Source organism: Suncus etruscus, chromosome 2 (assembly GCF_024139225.1).
Source record: "Suncus etruscus isolate mSunEtr1 chromosome 2, mSunEtr1.pri.cur, whole genome shotgun sequence".
NCBI classification, from domain to species: Eukaryota; Metazoa; Chordata; class Mammalia; order Eulipotyphla; family Soricidae; genus Suncus; species Suncus etruscus.
Genome location: NC_064849.1, coordinates 98,959,675 through 98,986,137, shown reverse-complemented (window position 1 = coordinate 98,986,137; position 26,463 = coordinate 98,959,675). Strand labels below are relative to the sequence as shown.

At 35.5% G+C, this 26,463-nt stretch overlaps 1 pseudogene; it reads right to left on the bottom strand.

The window, feature by feature from the left end:
• Positions 1-8,506: 8,506 nt before the first annotated feature.
• LOC126001818 (phosducin-like protein 3) overlaps positions 8,507-26,463 on the bottom strand; it is a 36,016-nt pseudogene continuing 18,059 nt past the window's right edge.

Here is a 26,463-nt window from a genome sequence, read left to right as displayed (position 1 = left end):
CTCAATTTCCATCTGCAGAGTGAGAAATTTATGATAAATTCAATTTTATATATGATGTTCTCAAAATTTCACTTACAAAAGGCATAATGTTGCTAATAAAACTCACAAACTATTAGGAAAACGACTTTTTAACCTAATCCTGAAATTATTTTAGGCCATATGTCAAAATTCAATGTTTGGTTTTACTCATTGTCATGTTACTAACACAAAAATATCTCTGTTTATAAGCACATTCCTCAAAAACTAGAAATTAAACTAAAATATGACTAAGTAATACCATCCTGGGAGTAAAGCTTAGGGACTCAAAAACACGATACAAATAAGGCATCTTCACTCCTATGTTTATTATAGCACTAGTTATAATCGACAGAACCTGGAAACAACCCAAGTATTCAAAAGCATAAATAGATAAATAAACTGTGGTACATCTACACAATGAAGTACTATACAGCTGTTAGGAAAAATAAAATTACAAAATTTGCTTATACATGGATGGATATAGAGTATTATGTCGAGTGAAATGAATCAGAGGGAAAGGCATAGAATGATCCTACTCATTTGTGGGATATAAAAATATAGTCTGGTAATAATATCCAAAGACAATAGAGATGAGGACCAGGAGTAGTACATAGAATCTTGGCATGAAAACAGGGGAGTGCCACTTAGGGCAGAGAAGGGACCACTATACAATGATATTTGGGAATGATTACTCTGGACAAGAACAAGGTGCTGAAAGGAGGTACAGTGATATGAATGATAACCCTTCAGTAACCATATTGCAAACAGTATTTAAGAGGGAAAAAAGAGAAGATATATAGAGAGATTAGAGAGAGGAAAAAGATCTTCTATAGAGACAGGATAGGGGAGAGTGGGAAGCAAACTGGGACATTGGTATGAGAAATATGCATTGGGGAAAGGATTGGTGCTGGACATTGTATAACTGATAATTAATCATGAACTATTTTGTAAATATCTCATGGTAATAAAGATACAATATTTTTCTTTCCATATGTTCAGCATTGTTAAAAAGCCATCAAAAGAGATAAGTATAGAGGTAAATAATCAGAGTCCAGAGGGATGGTCTAGGATGACAACACTGGTTCTCACTTGTTCTCACTGATGACCTTGGCATCAAATCTATAATACTGCTCTTTACTTAACATTTCTTCTTTAGATGAACTTACTATTATAACCTTTATGTTTACATCAAAAGTATTTTTGTATAATTTTATGTATGAAACATAAGTTGCACATATATATATAACTGTTGGCAATTCATAAAAATAAATATATGATCAAGTTAAAGAAACATATGTGTTGACAAACTACTTAAAATTCACTTGCATACCAGAATGAATAAAAGAGAATAGCAGTTTGAAAATGAATAGCTCTGTTTAATGAAATGCTGGCATTCATAGAGTTTGGAAGCATAACGGTTGACTTAGGGTTATGATCAAGACCATTATTTGGCAAAAGAAAAAATTACAGGTAGCGAAAAGAAATGTCAGATATAAGAAAGTCAGAATGAAAAAATTCTGTAGTCTTGAGCTGGGAGTTTCTGTAGTCTTGAGATGGAAATTACTGGGTTTAATTTCCAAGGTCATTTGAAATCTCTTCAGGGTACTATGAAAGAAAAAATACCCCTGGCCTCTCAATGGTGATCCTCCTTGAGTCACACTTTATTTCTAGCACATATTAATTTCATGCATTATTTGCAGAAAATTAAAGTTTCTGAGGACAGAGAAGTGGTTTTACTATTGTTTTATAAAAGTACTTGTTTAGATAATTTAACATGGTAAGGCCTCCACCTTACTTTTATAGACAATGATATTGCTTCCTTTTTTGCCCACATTTTTCTAAATAAAAACGATAGATCATTTAGAAAAATCATTCTGGCATTTTAAGTCTCAGTGACAATACAAAAATATGAATTTTTATTCCTATTTCCCAGAAAAAGGTATGTGGTGAATAATAAATTAGCCTAGATCACATGGCTAATAAGTAGAGGATTAGGATGATGTTTGCTTTAATTCAATGTTAAAAGTACATAATTTCTTTAGCTAAAGGACCCTGGTAAGTTCTTTAAGTGCTTTATCTTCAAAGAAATGTCATTACATTAGTAAGACAATAAATGTGGCTTTGGGTATTTTTTCACTTTTTTCTGTAAAATTTTCAGACTATGCAGTCCACAAAATATATACTATTCCTTTTCTAGTTAATATAGTCTCAAAAAAGTGTTTTCTCTCAAATTTTGTCTTTATAATTTTCTAGTGTCTGAGAAATAGTTAACTGTTTTTTGATTGGTTCTTAGCTTTGGGTATACAAATGGACTCCCCAAAATAACAATCTTTAATCAGATTTAAATAGTAACATTTCTATTGGAAATTAACATTTATCTAGAAATAACAGTGTCAGTTAAAAAGAAAATAAAAACCAGCTTTAGTTATTAAGTAAACCATGCTGTGATAGCTTTCAATAATTTGTTTTTTAAGAATCTATGGTAAGAGAAGCATGCAGAAAATTACAAGAATTTGTGTGTCCCTTTTTTTTTTTAACCTCTTCCACCACGTGAAAATTCTTGGCTTTTGCCAGCCTGCTGAATGCCTGGCAGGTAGATCAGTCTTGGCAAAACATCTTGGACTATATCAGTCAGAAAAATAGATATAAAAGTTCATAAGAAGACTGATTTCTCCCAAATGGTGCTCTTGAAGATGGCTCCCTTTCTTTACTGTTTAATTTTTAATTTGAATTTTTAAGGAATAGACTTTGGTCTTGGGTTCAAGGATTATTAATAAAAACCAAATTTTCCAATGATCTTTCTGGGAAGTAGAAATAAGAACCATAGTATTCTTCTTGTTTCCCCTTACTATTTTGAATTTTCTTCATTGTATTTCCAAATAAGAATGTAGATGGTAACTAATAGAAACCCATTTACTCTTGCAGGCAACTCAGAAATTTCCATTCTCGTGTATTCATCTAGCTGAGGATAATTTCTCAACACATATTTCTTAGATGGAGAGTTCTATGAAATACTCTGATATAAAAGAATTCAACCACATAATATTGCATAGAGAATAATTTTTCTATGTGTAACCCTAGTTAAGGAATCAATTGTTTTGGTTAAAGTCACCAATAGCTGGTCATTGTACTGTTCCTTTTTTCCACATGTACTTTTCCTCTTCTTTTCTGTAATGGGGTAAAAAGTGGAAGGAGGGAATATTCTAAAAAGCTTTCTATTTTCAGGCTTCCATGGCAACTGTCTCTGGTGAGAGATTGAACAATGTGAAAAAAGAGAGAGCCTTGGGTATTTCCTTTTGTTTGTTTTTGGTTTTTTTGGCCACACCTGGTGATGCTCAGGGGTTACTCCTGGCTATGTGCTCAGAAATAGCTCCTGGCGTGGGGGACTAAATGGGATGCTGTGGGATTGAACTGCCATCCGTCTTAGGTTAGTACATGCAAGGCAAAACCCTATCACTTGGCCACTGCTCTGGCCCCAAGGGGTATTTCCTTTAACAGTAATGTTTCCTTAGTACTTTCAACTTCCCCAGGAGACCTCCTCAGTGGTTTTGATTTTTACTGAGTGATTCCAATGCCACCTACTTCCTTTTCTAAGGATTCCTGATATTGCTACCTAATAGGTTAATTTGCAAGGGATGGGCGGAAGATTTCCTAGGAGAGCCCACAGCATTCTTTATTCTTACTTGTCCTGGTATCGAAGCACTAACTGCATCAGACAGCTATTTAAGCTTTCCACAAAGGACAAATCAAAATGGATTATAAACCATGATAATATACCTGAAACATAAGGTATATATAGAAAAAACGTAGGGAGAACAATTCATGACACTGAAGAAAAAAAAATACGTTGGATAGAAAAATATTTAAAAAATTGAAAGTAAAAGGTAAATTTTAGGTAAAAGGTAGAAAAAATTGGTTTAACAGAAATAAGTTCTCCATAGAAACTGTTTATGGACGTGACTTAAGAAATAGCACTCAGTATTACCTGTTGTCACTTACATTGTTTTTGGAAGAGTCTATGGCATTTAAAATGTATGGCTTTAAGATATAACTTAAATAGTTTGGATATTAACCATGTTTATCTTATTTATTTGTCTTATTTTCTTAGAATTCCTTTTCAATAACTTTTATAGAGGAAAGTTTCTCTCAAGTCTTTACTCCAAATATTGAAGATTTATGAGAGGCCTATCTGAATAAACAAACTTCTTACAATTTGATATATTTACAGAGACAGAGAAAAAGAAGACCCAGTTAAGCTCAAGGATAACAGTGAGGTTAATGGCCACTACAAAGTTCTAACCTTGCTGTGTACAGATGGGGTTAAATAGTTTCTCTCTTAACGCTGTGGCCTCAAGCAACATCATGCAAGCTCCATTTCAGCTTGCAGGTATTCTCACTGGCTTAAAATTGCTTGCATTTTAGGGTAGATGTCTCCTTCTTAAGCCTGGATCCAGGAAATTGTGGTAAACATGATAGTTATGATGTACTTATGACACCTCAGCTGTTTGGGGTTTATGGTTGTGGGGAGAGTCACTGGCAAACACTTATGAAACAGTTACTGAGCCACAAACAAGTCAGGCTTTGCAAGCAGTCAGCATAACTCAATCAGTTAAAACATCCCTAAAGTCCGTTATCCACACCACTGGCTTTCAGCTCTTTATTGTTCTCTTGTTCAGTATGATGTAGTGAAATATTAACTCTGGAGTAAGTTTTATTTCACTGTTTACTACATAGATGTATAAAAATTAACCTCTCTGTTGGGGTAAGTTTCCCTTCTTCAGCTTTTAAGCAGAAGGGTCAAGGATAGTCCTTGGGATGGGATGACTAAGGAATGGTGTTAAGAGTTAAGATCTTCCAGGGTAGGGGTCGGCAACCTTTAAGACATAAAGAGCCACTTTGAGTTGCTTCTGAAGGGGAAAAAATCCCTGGAACCTCAAAGCCATCCAGACATTTAAAACAAATATAGCACTTCATACATTGTTTCTTATCTTAATGCTTTATACAGGATCCTGCAGTTAGCTGTCGATCTGAAGAAAAAAAGAACGTTGTCACTTAACAATGTAAAACATGTACTTGTGCAAATCAATAGCCAATTAAAATATTTAAGTGATACCTCTCCTCGACACCCCTCCCCCCCAGCCCTGCTCTTGGAGCCATGGCAAAGCTTCAAAAAATGCATATAGTTCTGGAGCAGCGGGTTGCGGATCTCTGCTTCAAGGAGAACATTGAGAAGGCAGTTTCAGCCTTAGGTTGTCCAGTGTATGAAGAGAGGAGTGCAAGTTAGTAACCTTACTGAGCAAAGTTACCAATAAAAAACCAGCAGTGTGATCACTTGTGACTCATTTGAACCTCAACTGGTTTAGATAAAATTACTGATGGAGAACTTGCATGCATGTACATTATCCTCAAAGGCTTGATAGAGACAGAGTCAATTTTCTCATAAACTCTACATACTTTACTTTAGATGTAGATATGTAGTCTGAAGAAAATTTCCACTAGACCAGAGAATTTATAGAAGATCTTTGAAAGAGACAGGATAATTTGAGTGTTGAATTAACTTTTACTGAGCAACAAGAAGAAGACTAATAGGTATTAGTTGCAACTATTAAAACTATGTTCTATTCAATTACAAAAAGTACTTTCTGACCAACACTGTGCCCTTATAATAATTTCTTAGCCATCCCAATTATATTTATGGTCGTTTTGGTTGTATTTGCTTTCTTAGCTTAATAGTGGGATCAGAGCTCACAGTGGGGAGGATATTTTGGTTTTAAAATGAAAGGCTGAATGTACTGAAAAAATAGTCTCTTATTATAAACATCTAGTGAGTGCTGAGAGAAATATTTTGAATGTATGGCTTATTTACATTTACAAAAAAAGGAGGGATTTAGTTTTAACATTTTTTACTTTAACAATTTGACATGGTAGTCATAAACTACTACATAGTAACAAACCCTGGACAATCCATTCTAAATGATAAGGATCATGACATGAATATGACCAAATATTAGCTACCTAAAAGTAATTTCTCTTTAGTTTTACTGACAATTTTATAGTCTACTCATGCCACCTAAATAGAGGACAGCCTATTATACTGACAGCATCAAATGGATAGTTGAAGCTATTCTCATTTATTTTCTTCTTAAGAACAGCAGTCTAATAGTGTGTCAGGAAAAACTCTAAACACTTTGACTTTATTTAATTCTTAAAATATTCCAGAAGAAAGATATAATTTTCCACTTTATAGATGAAGATGCTGAGACTCACAGATGTTTCAATATCTTGCCACATGTCAAAATGTTTAAATAATTCAGTTTGAAGTCAGGTTTTGGTTTAAGGCATTCATCTCCCCTGCTCAAAATATTTACGTCTTTCTTCAACTCTAAGGAAGATCATTTTAACAGACAGATATATGGGAGGAGTTCTTTCATTAGCTATTGTTAGGGTAAGTGCTAGGGAAATATCTAACTTACATGAGAAAATCTCTTTGTTTTGTGTTTTGACCTAATTCCCTGGCAGGCTGGTTAGGATTTGTCTTAACATGTACATTTCCCTTGCCAAAGCACACGTGGTATGTTTGGACATATGGTCTCATTTTTATGATCTTTTAACCTTTACATATTTTAAATATTTCACGACATGCTTAATTATTTGTGGTGACAAAGATTGGCAGCCTATCTGATTGGGACTTCTTTGGAATCCCTAAGGAATGAGAGGATTGATACCCAGTGGAACATACTTTTGAAGATAAATAAATGTAAGGGGAAATTTTTGAACCCATTCCTTAATGAGCAGAGTTAGTACTATGCCATGGTACATCAGTGAACTTATTTTAAGATCAATAGACTATAAATAATTTTGAAATTAGCCTTATTGTCTTACCAAACATTAAAAAATGAGTAAATACTTTGTAATCTAAATTTCTTTGATTTTTAAATTTCTTATAATTTAAATATTCATTTTTGTACTGAATACATTGTTGGACTTGAAGTTATAAAAACACTGAAAACTCTAAGATTGGCTAAAGAACTGCATACCTATTGAATTTTTAAAATATGTCTTAGGTCACTTGATAGTGAGCTCTTTACCAAGATAGAATTATAATAACTTTAAAGAAATTTTAAAACTAAAATTAAATAGTAACTCTTTTTTTAATTTCTCTAAAAATTATATAACAACTTGAGTAAGTAAAAAAATTATTAAAGTATCAGAGGGAGCCCAAATAAATGGAGGTGTGATCTCCAGAGATTGATAGTATAACTCTTATATGACACATGTAGTATATTGTTAATTATTCAATAACAAATTCATCAAACTATGTGAGTGGGTATAAGTAAATGTAAAATAGCAAAATTCTAAGGTACAATATTTTTCAGTTTGAATGCAATGAATAAAGTTGTGAGTCTAAATCCTGAATACCTGGGTTGTTTCCCTGCCTTTCTATGACTAGTGGGCAGTTTCTTTCTAAGGAACTTTTTTTATTTTGTTTTAAGCCCTACCTAGCATTGTTCAGGGCTTACTCCTGGCTCTGCATTGAGAGATGACTAGGAGTGCTTGGAAGACCATATGTAGTACTGGAGACTGAACCTGGATTGGTCCCTTGTAAGACAACCACCCTGCCTGCTGCATTTTATCTCTACCTTCATCCCTGAGCACTTTAATGAGAACATTTCTGTCTAGTGTAACAAGGGAAACTGGTGTCAATGACATCCGGTAAGTAGAGGTGCCAGGGGTATTATTAATCATTCAATAGTGCACAGAAGAGACACCACAACAAAGAATTATCCAACCCCAAATACAATAATATTGAGATTGATAACCCCTGCTACAGACCAAAGATCAGAACAAAACTGATTTTTCTGGCTTCTAGACAGCTTTCATTAGACCTTAGAAAAACCCTTTATACTCTGCACGTAATTAAGAAAAATCAAAATCTTGAGGAAAAAAAAAAGTGCTGCTTGAAGTAGAATTTATTCCCCAAGGGGATTAATTATCCTGAAATATAAACTTTCACTCTTATTATTTGTTAACGAATAACTATTAGCAAGGTCATTTTTGAGCAAATTTAATGTATATTTTATTCCACCATTTTTTTGTTTTTACCTTTTTATTAAAGAAATACTATCAATTTTAAAGCTTCCCCCAAATGTGATAGGATTCCCAGCAGTGATCAATTCTGAGCTCGATGAGATTTTATTTATTTATTTGTTTGTTTTTTGGGGGCTACACCTGATGACGCTCAGGGTTTACTCCTTGCTATGGGCTCAGAAATCGCTCCTGGCTTGGGGGACCATATGGGACGCCAGGGGATAAAACCGATATCTATCCTAGGCTAGTGCTTGCAAGGCAGACGCCTTACCTCTCGCGCCACGGCTCCGGCCCCTTAGTGAGCTTTTAAACGTGATTATAAAACCAAGGACTCAAGCTCCAGGTTCTTCTCACAATCCAATGCTCCATCAGCTGAGGAGCCACGTCTCCCAATGTGACCTTAGTCCTCAGAGTCGCTCCTTGCCTGCATGGGGACCGCAGCCCGCAGGGACCACAGCAGGACGTCCTCGATGTGCTTTTTAGGGTTCTCCTCCAAGTCTATCTTGACTGCCCCAGATTCAGACAACTTCCACTACAGCTCATCTCTCGTCAGATTCATGCCACTGAACATCAGCGGGCCCACGTACTGAGCCTTGATGTCCCCTTCCAGGTAAACAAACACTGTAGGCAGATTCTGGTCTGGTAATTGGGAGATGGTTTTGACAAACTTGACGTTGGGAAACTTTTGAGCAAGTTCACTGAAGTGATGATTGATTAGGGCACAGAGAGGAATCTCTTGTTTGTAAAAGGTGTAGGACAACCCACAAGCCCTTGCCAGCAATTGTGACTTCCTTTACATATCATTCTCGGAGATTTCCAAAACCTCTCCAAACTGATTCTTGAGTTGAGTTGTTTTCCACTCTACCAGTCTCTGTTGTCTATACATTTCAGTAGCATGTTCATCCTCCTCATTAAGTTGATCTTCATTATATTTGCGTTCATCCAAAGTCATATCTTCATGTTTTTACAATTGACTGCTAAGGGACTCGCTGTTCCTCTTCTGCCTCCTGTTCTGAGTCTTGCAGACTGTCTTTGGAGACGAGATTTGCTTTTTGCATAAAATATCATTCTACTCTTTGTCCACATTGGGGTCCTGCACTTGGCCTGGGAGAGGTGCCGCCTTTATTCTACCTTTGAATGAGGGAAGTTTTAGATAGTTTAATGTAAAACTTACTGCCTGTTCTCTTAAGTTATAGTTCTCTTAAGTTTTCTTAAGTTATTGCCTAGAATTTAGATCAAATATTTATTTGATGTGCAACAATTCTAGGTTTTGCAAACCAGGGTTTTTTACATGAGGAACAAATGGGGTTTAGAAAAGGCAATTCATCAAAAATCATCATCAACTCATCAAAAAATCATCACCAAAGAATGATTCATGCTCTCAGGAAAATGCTACCAGACACATCATTTGTGCCTTTTAATGGTATGGTCATTGGCACCAGATGGACAGAGCCTTTTCCTAAGACTGATACATGCATATTGATTGTTCCTTCAAAGTTGGGATCAACAGAAATGATCTTCAACTATAATTCCACAAAGGATTAAAATAGAGATAATCACACCTACCTCGTTCTCACCACAGCTACTCTTCTTTTTTTTTCCTTTGGTTTTTGGTTGGCAATTCTCAGAATTGACTCTTCCTTTTGAGTGCAGGGATCACTCCTCTTGGGTTCCAGGAACCATGAATAAAGCCTTGGATTAAATTTAGGTTAACTATGCACAAAGTAAGTGTCTTACCTGCTGTACTATCTTTATAGTACCCCTCTCCTACTACTTTTAACTTTATCAATGATCTGATATTTGTCTTATAATCAATCATATTCACAAATGCAGTTTACAGGTTCAAACTGTGCCAGCTCCATAGAATCACTCTTTTCAGGAACAAGATGTAAACTAAACCATGAAAGATTATGGCTATAGTTGCCATTGTAGCACAAAGCTGGCCATCTCAGGAGAGGGTGGGCCAAGCCCCTACCCTGCTGAAGCCATGCCTGCTGCATCTATCACCCAGAATAACTGTTTCTTCAATAACCTGCCTTCTCACTGAGCCTCTAGAGTTCCCTGTGGAGAAGCCAATCTGACCACATTTCAGGTATGCCAGTTGTTGCCTTCTTTGAGGAAAGTCGGGCAGCTCTAACTATGCTCACAAATGCAGTCATCATCTTTAAACTGGGAACTTCTTCCAGAAGACCTTAAAGCTGAGTATAGACCCCTAAAGAGCTTACTAAATCTTCTGACATTGTATTAATGCCTTCATTACTATTTCTTTCTTTCTTTCTTTCTTTCTTTCTTTCTTTCTTTCTTTCTTTCTTTCTTTCTTTCTTTCTTTCTTTCTTTCTTTCTTTCTTTCTTTCTTTCTTTCTTTCTTTCTTCTTTCTTTCTTTCTTTCTTTCTTCTTTCCTTCCTTCCTTCCATCCTTCCTTTCTTCCTTCCTTTCTTCCTTCCTTCCTTCTTTCCTTTCTTTCTTTCTTTCTTTCTTTCTTTCTCTTTCTTTCTTTCTTTCTTTCTTTCTTTCTTTCTTTCTTTCTTTCTTTCTTTCTTTCTTTCTTTCTTTCTTTCTTTCTTTCTTTCTTTCTTTCTTTCTTCCTTCCTTCTTTCTTTTCCTTCCTTCCTTCCTTCTTTCTTTCTTTCTTTCTTTCCTTCTTTCTTTCTTTCTTTCTTTCTTTCTTTCTTTCTTTCTTTCTTTCTTTCTTTCTTTCTTTCTTTCTTTCTTTCTTTCTTTCTTCTTTCCTTCCTTCCTTCCATCCTTCCTTCCTTCCTTCCTTTCTTCCTTCCTTCCTTCCTTCCTTCTTTCCTTTCTTTCTTTCTTCTTTCTTTCTTTCTTTCTTTCTTTCTTTCTTTCTTTCTTTCTTTCTTTCTTTCTTTCTTTCTTTCTTTCTTTCTTTCTTTCTTTCTTTCTTTCTTTCTTTCTTTCTTTCTTTTTTTCTTTCTTTCTTCTTTCCTTCCTTCTTTCTTTCTTTTCCTTCCTTCTTTTTTTTCTTCCTTCCTTCCTTTCTTTTTTTATCTTTATTTAAACACCGTGATTACAAACATGATTATAGTTGTATGGTTACAGTCATGTAAAGAACACCCCCCTTCACCAGTGCAACATTCCCTCCACCAATTTCCCAGATCTCCCTCCTCCCCACCCCCCTACACCTGTATTCGAGACAGGCTTTCTACTTCCCTCATTCATTCACATTGTTATGATAGTTTTCAGTGTAGTCATCTCTCCAACTGCACTCATCATTCTATGTGATGAGCTTCATGTCCTGAGCTGCACCTACCAGCCCTCATTTTTCTTTCTTTCTTTCTTTCTTTCTTTCTTTCTTTCTTTCTTTCTTTCTTTCTTTCTTTCTTTCTTTCTTTCTTTCTTTCTTTCTTTCTTTCTTTCTTTCTTTCTTTCTTTCTTTCTTTCTTTCTTTCTTTCTTTCTTTCTTTCTTTCTTTCTTTCTTTCTCTTTCTTCCTTTCTTCCTTCCTTCGTTCCTTCCTTCCTTCCTTCCTTCCTTCCTTCCTTCCTTCCTTCCTTCCTTTCTTTCTTTCTTTCTTTCTTTCTTTCTTTCTTTCTTTCTTTCTTTCTTTCTTTCTTTCTTTCTTTCTTTCTTTCTTTCTTTCTTTCTCTCTTTTCTTTCCTCTTCATTTCCACTTTATTTTTTCTTTTTATTTTTTCAATAACTGCTTTTACTTATCTGGAAATAAATGTATATAATAAACTATGTCAACTATGTGATGCATTTTTAAAATAAATAAAAATATTGGCTGTATTTCTTTTTTCTCAATGTCTCAGTACATGTATGCTGCTATAACAAACTACATTGCTAATAAATAACAGAAATAAATTTCTCATAATTCTGAGGACTGAAAAATCCAAAATTGAGGTATCCAAGTATGTTTGAGCTGAGGATTTACTTTCTGGTTCTAAGCTAGTGCTTTTTCACTAGTGCTCTATTACCTGTGGTAGAAAAGGACCTCTTTGGATCTTCTTTTGTAAAGCACTAATCCATTCATGAAGGCCCCACTTGTCTTTTTTTTTATCGAGGCACTTAAATTCCTAACTCTAATTAGCATTGTCATTTTGAGTCAGAATTTTATTTATTTAATTTATTTTTACTTAAGGAACTTAAATTTATTTATTTATTTTTATAAAATCTTTAAGCACCATGATTACAAGCATGATTGTTGTTGAGTTTCAGTCATAAATAGAAAGCCCCCTTTCACCAATGCAACATTCCTACCACCAATGCCCCCTTTCTTCCTTCCCCACCCCTGCCAGTATTCAAGACAGGCATTCTACTTCTCTCACTAATTAAGATTGTCATGATAGTTGTTAGTGTAGTTATTTCCCTAACTGCACGCATCACTCTTTGTGTTGAGCTTCATATTGTGAGCAGGTACTTCCAGTCTTCTCACTATTGTCTTTGGGCATTTTTACAAAAATATGTTTAATTTTTCTTAAAACTCATAGATGAGTGATACTATTCTGTGTATATATCTCTCTCCCTCTGACTTATTTCACTCATCATAATAGATTCTATGTACATCCAAGTATATGAAAATGTCATGACTTTATCTCTCCTGACGATTGCATATTATTTCATTGTGATAAGTACCACACAGTTTCTTTAGCCATTCATCGATTGAAAGACATCTTGGTTGTTTCCAGAGTCCAGCTATTGTAAATAGCGCTGCAATGAAGATAGGTGTGAGGAGGAATTTTTAAATTGTATTTTTGTTTTTCTAGGATATATCCTTAGAAGTGGTATTGCTGGATCATATGGGAGCTCAATTTCCAGTTTTTTGAGGAATCTATTGTTTTCCAAAAAGGATAGACAAGACAGCATTCCCACCAGAATTCCTTTCTCTCTACATCCCTACCAGCACTGATTGTTCTTGTTCTTTGTGATGTGTGCCATTCTCTGTGGTGTGAGATCATACCTCATTTTTGTATTGATATGTATCTCCCTGATGATTAGTGATGTGAAGCATTTTTTCATGTGTCTTTTGGCCATTTGTGTTTCTTCTTTGAGGAAGTGTCTTTTCATTTCTTCTCCCAATTTTTTTAAGGGTTAGATGCTTTTTTTCTTGTTCAGTTCTGTCAGTACCTTGTATATTTTTGATACTGAGCTCCTTATCTGATGGGATTTTGGTAAACAGTTTCTCTCATTCTGTGGGTGGCTTTTGTATCTTAGGCATTATTTCCTTTGAGTTGCAGAAGCTTCTCAGCTTAATATAGTCCCATCTGTTTATCTCTGTTTCCATTTATTTGGAGAGTGCTATTTCCTCCTTGAAAATGCCTTTAGTCTCAATGTCAAGGAGTTTTTTTTTTTTTTTTTACCTACATATTGTTCTATATACCATATGGTTTCTTGCCTGATATCCAGGTCTTTAATCCATTTGGATTTGCCTTTGTGTATGGTTATGCCTTTGTGTTAGATGGGGGTCTGAGTTTGCCTTTTTGCAGGTGGCTAACCGGTTGTGCCAACACCACTTGTTGAAGAGGCTTTCCTTGCTCTATTTTGGATTTTTTACCCCTTTATCAAAAATTAATTGGCTGTATGCCTGGAGAACATTCTCTGAACACTCAAGTCTATTCCACTAATCTGAGAATATGTCTTTATTCTAATATCATGCTGTTTTAATAACTATTGCTTTGTAATACAATTTAAAATTGGGGAAAGTAGTGGCTCCTCCCATATTCCTTTTTCCAAGGATTGTTTTAGCTATTCATGGGTGTTTATTGTCCCAAATGAATTTCAGGAGTGTTTGGTCCACTTCTTTTAAGAATGTCATGGGTATCTTTAGAAGGGTTGCATTAAAACTGTACAATGCTCTGGGGAGTATTGCCTTTTTAATGATATTAAGCCTGCCAATCCATGAGCAGGGTATCTGTCTCCATTTCCGTGTGTCCTCTTTTGTCTCTTGAAGTAGGCGTTTGTAGTTTTCTTTGTATAGGTCCTTTACATCTTTTGTCAAGTTGGCTCCAAGATATTTTAGTTTGTGTGACACTAATGTGAATGGAATTGTTTTTTAATATCCATTTTTGGATATTATTGGTGTATCATTATTGGTGTATAAGAAGGCCATTAATTTTTGTGTGTTAATTTTTAGCCTGCCACTTTGCTATATGAAATTATTGTTTCTAGAAGCTTTTCAGTAGATTTTTTCAAATATAGTATCATGTCATCTGCAAACAGTGAGAGCTTAACTTCTTCCTTTCCTATATGGATGCCCTTGATATCTTTTCTTACCTAATCGCTATGACAAGTACTTCCAGTACTATGTTGAATAGGAGTGGTAAGGAGGGCAGCCTTGTCTTGTGCCAGATTTTAATAATATTAATCCTGCCAATCAATGAGCAGGATATGAATCTTAATTTCTGTGTGTTCTCTCTTATTTCTTGAAGCAGGCTTTTGTAATTTTCTTTGTATAGGTCCTTCACCTCTTTAGTTGACCCCAAGATATTTGAGTCTGTGGGGTTCTGTGTAAATGGGATTGTTTTATTAATGTCTATTTCTTTTCTATCATTCTTATACAGCAGTATGTATAAGAAGGCCATTAACTTTTGCATGTTAATTTTTGGCAGAGTGTTTAGGGTTTTCTAAACATAGTATCATGCCATCTGCAAAGTGTGAGAGAAAGGTGGATCAAACACTCTGGAAAATAATTTGGAACAATAAAATCCCATGAATAGCTAAAGCAATACTTGGGAAAAGAAATATGGGAGACATCACTTTCCCCAATTTTAGACTGTACTACAATGCAATAGTTACCAAAACAGTAGGGTATTGGAATAAAGACAGATCCTCAGATCAGTGGAATAGACGAATATTCAGAGAATGTTCCCCAGACATACAATCAACTATTTTTTGATAAAGAGGCAAGAAATTCAAAATGGAGCAAGGAAAGCCTCTTTAATAAGTGGTGTTGGAACAATTGGTTAGCCACTTATGAAAAAGCAAACTCAGACCCCCTCTAACACCATGCACAAAGATCAAATGCAAATGGATTAAAGATCTTTATATCAGGCCTGAAACCATAAGGTATATAGAACAACAAATAGGTAAAACACTCTATGACATTGGGACTAAAAGCATCTTCAAGGAGGAAACAGCACTCTCCAAACAAGTGGAAGCAGAGATAAACTAATGGGACTATATTAAGCTGAGAAGCTTCTGCACCTGAAAGGAAATAATACCTAAGATACAAAAGCCACCCACAGAATGGGAGAAACTATTCACCAAATACCCATCAGACAAGGGGCTAATATAGAAAATATACAAGGTACTGACAGAACTTAATAAGAAAAAAACATATAGCCCCATCAAGAAATGGGGAGAAGAAATGAACAGACACTTCCTCAAAAAAAGAAATACAAATGGCCAAAAGACACATGAAAAAATGCTCCATATCACTAATCAGTTTAGGTCTCCTGCATTCAGTTGTGTTGGTGCTATAGTTCAGATAGTTCAGGTAAGCAGTAAAACACCTTTTCATCACCAGGGTGTCCAAGACCCTTGCTTCCTGTCTCGATTACCATAAATCTGCCTCTTCTTACTGTCCCCTTTCCAGTTTTTCCCTTCCCTATTCTCAATTCCATTGTTCAAGTTCCACAGCAATCTAGGTGCACCCTTCTTTTGATGCCTTGCTTCTTTCCCTTATCCTCTTACTGGACATGCTGCAGTCTTAATTTCTCTGGATACATGCCCACAAGAATGTGTAACATTGATTATAGTTGTAGCTACCAGGAATTTCAGTTTTCTCTGGTGTCCTTAGTTTAGTGCTCCCCTGTTATCTTTGAAGTTCCCTAATAACTTCTTTTTATATAGAGTTTTGCCTCACTGTTTATTTCTCTCTAAATTAATACTTCTATACTAGGGCTCTGTTAACTGGAGATAATGAGATGGATGGTAACAGTATCCAAGGATGTAATCTATAATATTATGATTAAATCTGACTTTTTTGGGGTGGACCTCTCAGGACTATGACCATCAGTAGTTCTTAGTTTGTTGCCCACTTTCTTAATACAGGAAGTGTAGCAAAGGTGGAATTGAGTAGTATAAGTCTAGGATGAAGTAGGAGAAGGCTCCAAATAGGACAAGACTCTGTCAATCTTTTCTTTTAATGAATAGATTATTAATTTAGACTAATTTCAAAACAATTAAATTTTCTCCTCCCTTCAGCCAGAACAGTAGGGGATTTTTCTTTCTCTTAAGAAACTGTAAGAACTTCGAGATAATAGCTTTTCAAGTTCCTTCTAAGACTATGGCCCCAGAACTTTTGGATTCAAACTATCCAATTCTTGGTCTCCAGGTATTGGTCAAAATTACTCATTAATTGTTCCTGTGTTGCTCATTCAGCAGTTCCTTTTTCAAATAAACTGTTCTTGGTCTTGATTTCCTGCAAGTTTGCTTTTCTCTGTAGACACTCAATTTAGGTGGGAGTTTGGCCTCTAATCTCAATCTCTAATAAACCCAACTGTTCGTTATTTTTTCTTGTTTTAAGGACAGTGTAGTGTCTTCCAAGGTATTTATGTTTTAAAAGCTGAAACTAGAAGTTGAATTTTAAATCATATCAAGTAATCCTAGAATAACATCTTGCACATTTGCATATTCAGTTTTTTTACTTTTGAAATATTTTTCTCTTCCATCACTTCGTGGACTACCTCAAGAACACCAATTTATCTATACAATAAATTGTCTTTATGAATATTGTTAACCTAAAAATTCAAAAAGCAATGAAAATGCAAAAAAAAAGCGATTCAAAAGTCACATTTCTGGATATGTGGATACAGGTAGAAAAACAAAATATGCCATGCAAATAGGTGGGGCATTAGGTAGAAAGCAAAGCGAAGAATAAGGGAAGTCTTGTTTGGTGTTGACAATTTTAAACAATGCTGGACTGTGATACAGGCATTCAGTGTTGCACTCAGGAACTGCAAGTAGGCTCACTGATCTGTGTCTGCTTAAATGGGCATGGGGCACTCAGCACAAAGTTCCCGTAAGATGGCAAAGTGATGAGGCAAGGGGGACATTGTAAAAAATCTGATTAATTTGCTCTAAAAAATGTGTAGACTGGGTAGTATTTGGCTTACAGGCCCCTTAATTCAGGAAAACTGTTTATCTGAGGAAAGAACAGGTTGGATTTCTTGGTTGGGATAAAGAGCTAATCCAATCCATCTACCTCTCTCCCCCACCTTTCTTTCTACACATGTATATAAAACAGTATATATATATACATGCTTGTAACTTGTAACTATTCCCTGTCTTTAGTGTAAACTATTTGTGACTATTTGCTTTCTTAGATGAGAGGAGTGGTAGGGTGAAAGAGAGAGGAGCAAGATGTATACTTTGATTTTTATTAACAGAGTTTTTTTTTTGGCTTTGATCTATTTGGAAGTTTGTCTAGCATATTTTTCTTAATGTGCTTTTACTCGACCTAGGGTCCCTTCCAATCCACAAGATATTTGGATCATTCCTCCTTTATAAAGTTATAATGCTAGTTTAGCTGGACTGTCTTTGATGAAAAGAAAGCAATCACTACATAACTCACCAGTCACCGGAATTTATTTTAGTTTCCTCTCAGATGTGGTTATGTTGCAGAAATACTCAAATTTAAAGACTTTTCCAATAATTGTGACACTTTTTAGCTACCATGGAAAAGTAAGCAGAGGTTTGAATAGTGGCATTTTTGTCATCTTTTATTTTTGTTATAGATGCTTAGTTTTGGATCATTCTTCCTTCTCATTGTTCTCTAAATCAGAACCATAGTTATTCTGGCCTTTCCTTCACCTTCTCTTCAGTCTTCTCTCTGTCTTGGGTTATCAACAAAGTTTTTGGAGTTTTTTTTTTTTTTTTAAGTCACTTTCTTCCCCAAGGTAGAACTTTTGCTTGTTATTTTGTGTTGGTGTGAGAATGAATGTGTATATGGGGTGTTTGGGGGAAAAGGTAATAAGTTAAAAAATTCTATTCTCAGGCCCAGAGAGATAGCACAGCGGTGTTTGCCTTGCAAGCAGCCGATCCAGACCAAAGGTGGTTGGTTCGAATCCCGGTGTCCCATATGGTCCCCCGTGCCTGCCAGGAGCTATTTCTGAGCAGACAGCCAGGAGTAACCCCTGAGCACCGCCGGGTGTGGCCCAAAAACCAAAAAAAAAGAAAAAAAAGAAAAAAAAAAAAAGAAAAAAAAATTTTATTCTCAAATATTTTTACCTTAGTTATGCCCTAAAACTTAGTATACACAGCTACATACCTTTTCTTATTAGAGTCTAATTTCTATTTTTTTGTTTAGCATTTTATTTCTATAATTTAGTTTCAGAGAAGAGTGTTTCTGTAACCCTACATTTTATTATGTTTTCTCATTATTCTTTTATTATAATTCAAATTTTGTGGTGATCAAGTATTCCATTGTTTATTTTGTTGCTTAGATAATGATGATGAGAATAATAGACACACTTTTTATTTTGATAGTGGTGGGGAGAACATTCAATTGGACCACCTGGTGGAACTTGTGGACTATTTCTAGCTCTGTGCTCAGAGATAATCCTGTGATTTGGAGCCTGAGACTCAGGCAGAGAGGAGTCAAACTGGAGCTGTATATGGAAGGAAAGTGTGTTAATTCTTATGTTATGTCTTCAGCCCAGGAGTGAACATTTTAATTTGAATTAGCTTTCATTAGATTGATTTAAATGACTAAAAAATGAAACTATGTGGGAGTTGTTAGTTTTTAATTTTAGTTATTTATGTCAATTTTGCTTAGGAATGTTTTAAGGCTCTATTCATGACCAATTAGTGGTACTTTATTTACCACCATTCATTTAATTCTCTTAGTGTATTCCATTCTATTAAATTTATTTTAAAGACATAAATAGTTACAAGAGTCTGTAAGAAATAAAAAAAAGGCTCTCTAAGGAATTCTATGTTTTTTTTAGTTACCATTTCCATATGTATCTCTACCCCTTTTCCAGATATATAAAACCTGATATGAGTCTCTGAAATAAACTCACACAAAAAAACTTATTTCTATTTGAAGAAGAGAAATTGTTTTTCTTTTAAGCTATAGAGAAAATAAATTTAGGCCAAATCTATGAGATCAATGAAATATTATGCCTGAGTCTTTGTTTTCTGAAGCACAAATTTCTTAAAATCTTCACATTTATTGAATATATCCTTGGAAAAACCTATTCTCATATTCTTTTTTAATTCAAAGTAATAAATAACTGGTGGAAGACCTCACCCAGGGGATATTTTCGGTTAATCAGGATTAAATCCTTACATACAAGAGTTGGCTTGTGGAATGCAGGACTTAGTTATCAGTAAGCTTATAGGAAAAATTTTTTTTTCACTTTAAAATCCTTTGAGGCCTTAAATCACATAGTTTGGTAAATGCCTTTGAATATGAGTCTAACATTCTTTGCATAAGGAAACTGTCAATGGCTCTTTATTTCTTTTCAGGTTTTTCATTCTGTTGGAATTAAGCAACTATTTTCACATTCACTCAGCAAAAATTACAAAGAAAAGATTAGAAAATTAAAAAAATTAAGCAATTTAATCATCTTTCTGGTTGTAATCTCTATATTAGGTTTTTTATATACTTTAAATTTGATGATCTTATATAGGAAACTATTAAGAATGAGAATAGAAACTACATTTGGGGTTTCCTTTGATTTGAACAAATGCATGTATCAAAAAAATAGAATATTTTTCTATAGATCAACTTCTAGGAATCCTTTGTATTTTCTTTATAGCTTTTACTCAGATTTCTGTAGTCCTAAATTATAGTTTGTTCTCAGCATCAATTCTGATACTGAGTGATTTCAAATAATCTGTTGATCATATTGTTGTTATTATTATTATTGTGACAAATACTTCTCTGTTATTCTTACAGCTTCCAATATGGTCTTTAGAAACCCTTTAACTTCTGTTTGTTTTTATGCTTCACTTGGAAATGCCCAGGGGGTAATCTGTCTGTGCACTCAACAATTGCTCCTGGCAGAGTTCAAGGGACCCTATGGGACCCTATGGGATGCTGGGAATTGAATCTGGGTTGGCCACATGCAAGGCAAATAGCCTACCTCTGTGTAATAAATTATTGTTCTAATACCCCCCCTTTAAATTTTTTTCTATTGAAATGGTTCAAAAGTCAGGTGCAAATACCTCATTGCTAGCCAACTTTGGTTGTACTTAAAGCTCTTCTAGTTTTAGGAAGAGAACATTTATTTAGCTCCATGCCAAGTATTGTAAAGAAATAAAAAAAAGTAAGTTTCATTCAAACAATGAAATCTTTGGCAATTTTTCATGTCCCCTCATGTTCCTGAGTCTGTAGTTTTATCTGCCAGTGTGTGTGGTTAGATCTGTGAGCAATAGAAAGCACATTATAAACTCTAACCAAATAAATGAATAAAACAGAATATGTGTTAGACTAGATTCAGATGATGATGGAAGAGGATCTTTTCTTTACTCCCAAGAGAAACAACTGACAATTAGAGAGAGGGACCCAATACTGATTGTTCAGAATGAGATTGAGATATGCTTTGCATCTCAGGCACCAATACAGACAAAAAGAGGATACTGAAGAGATTCACAATTGATTGGACAGCAGGGAAGTGAAGAGAAATGCCTGAGACTGAGATCTGAGAATGAACAGAAAGACAGCAGGACTGCAGAGCCAACCTTGAATCCTGGGCAGAGAGATTTGAAATGGTGTGGTGAGGCAAATCCTCGATCTAGGTGAATACAGAGGAACTGGAGTGCTATTCACAGGTTGGAGAAAAACAGAATAATTCCTCCAGACTACACAAATTCAGGACTAATACAGACCACATGACTAATTGCCTTGTACAAGCCAGACTCACATTCAATCTCCTGCACCCCAGGTGATTCCCTGAACCTTGGCATAAATGATTTTAGAACAGAAAGCTAGGATTAATCCCTGAGGACAGCTGAGTGTGGCCAAAACATAGATAGATAGATAGATAGATAGATAGATAGATAGATAGATAGATAGATAGATAGATAGATAGATGATAGATAGATAGATAGATAGATAAATGCCAAATAGATATGTAGACAGGCCAGATAGATGATAGATTTGTGAATACACATTTGCATACAAATATAATTTTAAAAGAACTTCCATACTATTCAATTATTCCATTTCAGGCTATTTGCATGAAAAATAAAAATACCAATTTGAAGAGATACATGTATTCTCCTGTATATTGCACCACTATTTGTAAAATCAGAGACCTAGAAACCTAACTCTTCCAAAGAAGATAAAAATAATATATATGAAATATCTAGCAAACTGAAATTTGGGGGGTAAAAAGGGGATTAGACCAAAAAAATCAGTGCACAGTGACTATATATGGCTCTGTACTCAGGACAATTACTGAAAATCAAACCTTGACCGACAACATTCAAGGCAAGAACATAAAGCCTGTATTATCTTTATGGTCCTCTAAATATTTTTAAAAGCTAAAGACAGGGCATGGAGCAATATAGTACAGTAGGTAGTGCTTTCTTCTTGCACTCAGCCTACCTGAATTCTGTGCCCTGAATCTCATATGGTACCCACTAGAACTAGGAGTGAGCCCTAAAAACACTGCTGGATGAACACTGCTGGATATGGGCTAAATCCAAAAAAGAAAAAATGAAATCCTGTCACTTGCAACAGGAGCCTAGAGAGTACATATTTAGTGAAATAAACTTTATGGAGAAGGACAAACACTATTTTTTTTTTTTTTTGGTTTTTGGGCCACACCCGGTGACGCTCAGGGGTTACTCCTGGCTATATGCGCTCAGAAGTCGCTCCTGGCTTGGGGGACCATATGGGACGCCGGGGGATCGAACCGCAGTCCGTCTCCTAGGCTAGCGCAGGTAAGGCAGGCACCTTACCTCCAGCGCCACCGCCCGGCCCCCAAACACTATATTTTTTAATTCAAATTATAAGTCAAAAACAAAAAGCTAAACTACATTAAAATATTTTTTGAACTATAAAACAATTAAAATTTAATATCTGTCCAAGTTTTGAGAAAATGAAATAGGGAGTATTGAAATTGAGGAGGATGAAGTAGGATTTACATTTTAATATGAAGTCAACTGAGAAATCTCATTAAAATAAACAACATAAAAAAACATGCAATTTGCATCAACATGGGGGGAATGGAAGATAATGAAGAAAGCCAGAAGAAAGATAAATACAGAATAATATCAGTTATGTGGTATTAAGAATAACGGCATGGAAATATGCCACGGTCCAAATGGTAGTTGTCTTGAACAACATTGGCATCAGAATATAGTGAGGACAAGGAAAGAAACTGAGTGGAGGAGGAGAAACGCACATATGAAAAGATGGGGCCAAGCAGTCTTAGGTGCATTGGCAGAGAAAAAAAAAAGACAGAACCAAATATCCAAACCAGTCACAATGGAATCAAGAGACTCAAACTCTAACAATCTAAACTGTAAATGGGCCTGTTATTCTGGCAGACTGGGGAGCAAAGGGTGGTGGTTGGGATACACTCTGAAACCATGGTGGAATAGACACTGGTGATGGGATTGGTCTTGATTCATTGTATGTCTGGTACCCAACTATGAAGGACTTTGTAAATGACAATGGTTTCAATAAAATAAAATAAAAAATTTAAAATACATAAAAATAAAAATATATTGACATTGAAACAGATACAAGATGAAAGTAGAACTGATTTGTTTTAAACACCTTAAGGAGCCTCGTATTAGCACAATGAATAAAAGAAAGGGAAGTAATCACAAACTATGTCTGAAAGTAAGAAGATGGCTGACATAATTTTGTCATTTACAGATCACTGTAAGAATTTTACTTTCTTCAACTTGAGTAAAATGGGAGGCTATAAAGCATTTTGAGTGGAGGTCTGGCTTGACTTAATATTGGATTTTCAAAGGAGAATTTTAGGTTTTTGATGTTATGATTTAGTTATTACAAGACAAACAACTCAGTTTTGGACAGTGTATGAAGAGGAATATGCCAGGTTTCACTAAATTTTCTATTCCTTGGGGTCTTAGAGTGATAGTGACAATTAATTACTACCAGTAATTACTGACTTAATTACTACTTTTTCATTGATTCCCTCCCCCCTTTCCACTCTGTTAACTTCCTCCTAGGCTTGTAGAGTATCTGTTCCCTGCCAGAACCCAGCTGCCATATACTAGGTCTGATCTACTATAACAAAACTTTAAAAAATGCCTGTCAACTGAGGGATGGGAGGGATCCTGAGGACATCAATGGAGGGAATGTGGCACTAGTGGTAGGATGGAGATTCCGTTTATTGTGAATTAATGAATACTATCACTTGGATATTATTATATAATGTAGTTTTAATTTATAATAATCTCTGTATACTTATTAGAACTATTCTTTTAGGATAATTTAATTCCTTTCATTATTTTTCAAAAAATATATTGAAAGCATATTATAAGAAAAAATATTTTTTACTTTCTTAATGACTGAATTTCAGTTTCTGGCTGAGTTATAAGCAGCCAGGACACTACTCCTAACAGGTTTGTACTTCCTTAAGGCTCTTTACAGAAAAGTTGTTAAAGGAATATAAGATTACTTACTGTCAACTAAACCCCTTAAATGCTCACTCAAGTTAGAAGTGTTTGGGATGGGGAAGACAGTAGGCAAAATGAATATCATTTCAAACTGAGTCAGTCTTGTTTTTGTTTTCCATCAGAATGGATTCTTTTAGTCAAGACCACTTGACAAAGTCAGAACCCAATCTTAAGGTTAATAACAGTCTCAATTTTGGCCATTGCCAAAACATTTCCTTTGGGTCTACTTGCTGAATGTCCCTTTAGGAATGACATGGCCCCGCAACCCCGTAGTTCAGCAGTTGAGCCTCTTTACCCCGGGCCTTCAGCACCAGAATCATAATTATTCTCCAATGATTCTAGTTTTGCACTTTTTTTTCACCTCAAATACTATCTAATTACTGAATCCTGTACTGGGAAAACCTAGGGGAAATGCTAGAAGGAAACACAGCTGAGAGCCACTGTGGTTTGATAGCACTCCAACTACTTTGGAAATATTTGGGCAAAAATAAGATTTTAAGTCAAACTACTTTAGTATCAGACCCCAAATTGCAGGTTCTACATTTTCTGTTATCATGATATGAACCAAAAGGGAAAAGAAAAGGGAAAAAGACAGATAGACAAAAGGAGAGGGGCAAAAGGGAAAGCTTTTCAGAGTGGGGAAATAGAATCTAAAGAGAGGAAACACTTCGCATGAGTAGCAGGAATGAAGGCAAGAGAGAAACATGAAGGCATATCTCACATTCTCTCCTAGTTCCTTTGCTCAGCAAGGAATTTTTCCTGTCAAAACACGATATTCTCCTTTTCCCTTAAATGACCTAGAGGGATCTTTTGGGGTTACCAGGACAGGCTTTCTGTTATTACTTATGATAGAATGATCGATAGTATTCTGTGGAAGGTCAACAACATGTGACGATCACGTATGGCAGACCCAGGAGGGAATGGAATGTTTTCCTCTTGACCCAGTGTTTGGTCCTTGGAGACGGCCCTTATCTTGTCTTGCTTAAGTCTTTCAACACTGAAAAACTCCAGGCTCTCTTCTATCTCAGGGCCTTTGTAAATACTGTTTTCTCTCCCCAGAGAAACCTTTCCTTATCCTCCTGATGATATTAGGTTTGTATTTTTTTCCTTCACGCCATATGTTTACATGTTCTGCAATCATCCCTAAATTCAATTTATTCTTCTTTCCCCAAGCTCCTAGAATACTGTAGATCTGAATTTACAAGTATACATTAATCATTTGAAGAAATCTACCGACATTTACTTTCTGTGGCTCAATCACTGTAGTTTTGTGGGGAGGGGGGAGGACACACCAAAATGTATTTAGGGCTTTACTCCTAACTCTGAACTCAGGCATCTATCTTAGCAAGGCTTAGGAGACCGTGGGGTCCTGGGATTAAAATAGGGATACCTGTGGGCTGTGTGTCCTACTCACTTTACCATCTTCCAACGCTCACTCTCTTCTTAATTACCTATACGTCCTTTGAGTTTGTTTGCCCCAAACAAACTTCTTCTTCTCCCTATCCCTCTCCATCTCCCTCTTTTTCTCTCCTTTATCCCTGTTCCTGATCTATATTTTGTGATCTATCCTAAAGTAAGGATTTAATACAAAACATACTTGAAACTATTATGTTCTTCTAATTATTTTATTTAAACATCATGGTTACAAAGTTGTTCATAATGCATCTGGGGGTTCTTTTCCCACAGTTACAAAGTTGTTCATGATTGAGTTACATCACACAATGTACAAACCCCTTCACAGTACATAATGTACAACCTCCTTCATCCAACAGTTAGGGTGTTGTTGGAGAGGGGAAAAATGCCTTTTGGCTCCATTCTAAACTAGTGCTATTATAGAACTAAAGTCTAGAACATTTGTGATCAACTTTCCTCAGATTCATGTAATTCCATCTAACTTGAACTACTAGGTCAAGTTTGATATTTAGTTCCTAAACAGAATATTGATAGGTAAGGTGGGTGGATAATTCAAAGGGCTGAAGGCCAGGGGTTAGATACCTGGCATTATATGTCCCCCTAAACCCCTCCAGGGTGATTCTGGTGATCCCTAATGCCAAACAGTACGGGGTCAAGTATGACTTGAAGTAATCCAGGTTCCCTATGATTGGAAGTCCCTCTCCCCCTAAAAAGGAAAATTTTAAATTAAAGGTTCAATATGCAGTTATAAGAGATAGAAAGGAGAGAGTGAGAATGAATGAGCCAGGTGCCATGAAAATATGAAATAACTTCAGGACCTTTTGCTAATATGCTGAAAATTGAACTGGAAAACTTATGCCAAGGACATTTTATGGACACCTTGAATAAAACTTCTTTCTAGCCTAAGAGCAAAGAGTCAAGGTTATTTCCTGTGAGTGAATGTTCAATAACTTCTATAAAAGAGCTGTTGATGCAGTTATAATCTGGGTCAAGACTAAGGTTATCTAGAATCAAAATCTACTGAATCCTTTCACAGTTGTACATGAATTGGCTGGTCAGTTTCTGAGATACTAAACTAATTCTGAGAATTGTGTTTACTCTGTCTTTCCTCTCTCAACAACTGATCCCTGTTGGCATTTCATTCAGACAATAGAATCATGTTGATACTTTCTTTCATACTGAGGGGCTCATAAAGGCTAGCTCCAAAAAAAGTGAACCTAAGGCCTCTCAGAAATTTGTTTCTACAATTGCTCTCAGAGAATGAAATCTGCCACTTAGTCTTACAGCATCAGGTCACTGATCTCTACTGTTTTCTAGTCATTGCAGGTCTGTTCTAGAAACTGGAAATTCACCCTTTTGAAACCCTGGTCCTGTGTTGGT